Source organism: Chiloscyllium plagiosum, unplaced genomic scaffold (genome assembly GCF_004010195.1).
Source record: "Chiloscyllium plagiosum isolate BGI_BamShark_2017 unplaced genomic scaffold, ASM401019v2 scaf_13277, whole genome shotgun sequence".
Taxonomy (NCBI): domain Eukaryota; kingdom Metazoa; phylum Chordata; class Chondrichthyes; order Orectolobiformes; family Hemiscylliidae; genus Chiloscyllium; species Chiloscyllium plagiosum.
In genome coordinates this window covers 22,460-25,433 of record NW_025213036.1, presented here as the reverse complement: position 1 = coordinate 25,433, position 2,974 = coordinate 22,460, and the positions used below count along the sequence as shown (strand labels likewise).

The window sequence follows — 2,974 nt, the reverse complement described above, 5'->3', positions numbered from 1 at the left end:
CCCCACACAGAGAGATCTACAAACCATCATCTCGTCCTGAAGCAATCACTTTGATTTTCCTTTCACTGCTTTCTTTGGAATCTGAAATGGAAACGGGTTTTTGATGATCAAATGGAAAATGAGTGTGAATGTTCACAATTGAAAAGTGTGTCCCTGTCACATGTTGCTTTTTGCTCACACTCACACATTGCAGCAGCCACTGAATGGCTCAGCTCACCATGAGCTGCATTCCCATCGCTCGAAGGGCCAGCTCAGGGTTGGATTGGGGTCAGCTCATTTTGCCAGGAAACTGTGGGTTGAATCCCAGAGTCTCCAGGATGAGTGAGATCTCACTTCCTGCCCGGGGCTGAGATTGTCTTTATGGCGCACTCTCTGGCCTCCTGGCTCTTCAGGTACAGGGACAGTAAGCTGGGCACTGACTCTGGGCTCTGAGCTTTGGCTTTCCATCCAAGGCTAATGGATCCAAACAGCTTCCCAGAATCATTAATACAATCATCAATAGATAATTCAGCAGGGATTGTTAGAAACAGGGACAGATTAAAACAGAAATATCAATACCTCGAGCCTCTGAGTGACTTGTTCTTTGTGCAGAATCTGGAACAGAAAGAAGAGAATTTCAGTTCCCCAATCTCAGTACAGCCTCTGTGTTCCATTGTCAGAACAGTTTTAAAACTGTCCCTCCTGTTTTAATGATATTTAAATCTGTAACGGTGATGTGTTGTTGAAAGATGGGGATAAATACCTTTAGTATCAGGCGCACTCTCATTCTCTGCTGAGTCTGAAACAGAGGGAACAGGATTTCAGCTTCCAGAGCACATGCTCTGATATCCAAATGGTTTTCAATGATCCCCCTCCCACTGTAAACCCTCCCCCCTCACTCAGCACTTGGACAGGGGACACCATCAGAATCAAGCTTTAGTTGGAAATGCACACAGTATTTCGAGGCGAGAGGCAGGCCATTCAATCCAATACTGTCTGCTGGGATTTACCTGCTACACAATTTCCTTTAAACACTCTCCATTCTTCTCTTCCTTTTCTATGGTGTGTTTAGCCAGCTTCTTGTTAAATCTGTTGATATTATTGACCTTAATCGCTCTGACTGGGAGCGAGATCCACATTCTGATCATTCTCTGAATAAACACATTTCTGTGAATTCTGTCTTGCATTTATTACACAAAATGTTGTATTTGGTATTTCCACAGGAACAGATATCAAGCCCCTGTCACCATATTAAGGTGTAATTTGTTGGTTGAGTCCTCAGTCAGGACACACTTTAGTCCTCAGTCTCTCAGCTACAATCTTCACTGAGCCCCTGAAGCTGGGCACTGACTTTGTTCTGTTTTGTTATTGCACCCATCCACGTCTGCATCACTCATAGAACATAGAACATAGAACATAGAACAATACAGCACAGAACAGGCCCTTCGGCCCACGAAAGTGTTGTATTTGATGTTTCCACAGGAACAGATATCAAGCCCCCTGTCACCATATTAAGGTGTAATTTGTTGGTTGAGTCCTCAGTCAGGACACACTTTAGTCCTCAGTCTCTCAGCTACAATCTTCACTGAGCCCCTGAAGCTGGGCCCTGACTTTGTTCTGTTTTGTTATTGCACCCATCCACGTCTGCATCACTCCTCATTATTATCCAGCCCCTGTTCCTCTCTTCATGGTGTGTCCCAGGTTTCTGTTCGATCGAACAAAGCCAATCTCACAACTGGTTTGTAGATGCTTCCTTTCACTTTCAATGAAACCTTCCTGTCAAATAATGTTCCCCGGGACCTCCTCCGAATCCTCCAGACCAGACTGAACCCATTGTTTAACTTTCATTTCCTGCTTCCATCTCATGGAAACACAAGCCCCAATGACATGAAGCTGTTGATTTAGTGCCAGTCTGCTCCCAGAATCTTCACACTGAACCTCTTTCCTCAGCTCAAACTGACTGTCCATCAATTGTGTGTTTGGTCTCCTGATTATCATCGCCCTGTCACCAGGAGCTTGCCTCCTCTTCTCCAGATGTTCACATGTTCCCCTCATCCCTACCATACAGCTCCATCGGCTGGGCAGCTGGTTTGTGATGGAAAGTGATGCCAACAGCATGGGTTCAATTCCTCCACCAGCTGAGGTGACCAATTAGGTCCCTCCCTCTCAACATTTCCAACTGCCTTTGGTATGTTGACTCTCAGGTTAAAGCACCTCCAGTCGTTTCTCTGTAATGAGCGAGTAGTCCTTGGAACCTCTAAGATTATGTCAACTTCCCCAATAATATAATCTCACAAGTTACTGCAATATGAATTTTATTCACATTCTGGCTCCCCCCCACAGTCTGAAATTCCATCTAATTTCTTACACTAAATTGTTCTGTAAATGGTGACCAACAGTGATCCCAATGTGGAACATCATCTCTCACATTGCCACCAGTCTGTGTAACGTGCTTTTACCCCCCACTCTGTGTTTGCTGTTTTGTAACCAGCTTGTTCTCCATCCTGCTCCTTGTCCCCTGCCTCCACGTGTATTTGAATCATTTCAATAAAGAGCTTGTTAATCCTCATGGACCCAGCTCCCATATATTAGCCCAGTCAATAATGCCCCACACAGAGAGATCTACAAACCATCATCTCGTCCTGAAGCAATCACTTTGATTTTCCTTTCTTTGCTTTCTTTAGAATCTGAAATGGAAATGGATTTTTGATGATCAAATGAAAAATGAGTGTGAAATGTTCACAATTGAAAAATGTCTCCCTGTCACACGTTGCTTTTTGCTCACACTCACACATTGCAGCTGCCACTGAATGGCTCAGCTCACCATCAGCTGCATTCAGGAAACTGCAGGTTGAATCCCAGAGTCTCCAGTGTGAGTGTGAGTCTCACTTCCTGCCCGGGACAGAGACTGTCCTGAACCCACATTCCCTGGTCTCCTGGATGTTCCGATACAGGAACAGTGAGCTGAGTACGGACTCTGGGCTCTGAGCTATGG

The 2,974-nt window shown here is 45.0% G+C and overlaps 1 long non-coding RNA gene across 3 annotated transcripts in view; it reads right to left on the bottom strand.

Annotated features, from left to right (window-relative positions):
* LOC122547524 overlaps positions 1-2,974 on the bottom strand; it is a 13,506-nt gene that overhangs the window by 4,574 nt on the left and 5,958 nt on the right. Inside the window, exons 4-6 of one of the 3 annotated variants that reach the window (XR_006311022.1) lie at positions 743-778; positions 559-594; positions 25-81 (exon numbers count right to left, since the gene is read on the bottom strand). This is a non-coding gene — a long non-coding RNA (uncharacterized LOC122547524). Of the gene's footprint in view, positions 1-24; positions 82-558; positions 595-742; positions 779-2,609; positions 2,667-2,974 lie in introns of all 3 variants that reach the window. The other 2 variants (XR_006311023.1, XR_006311021.1) reach the window with 2 other exon arrangements.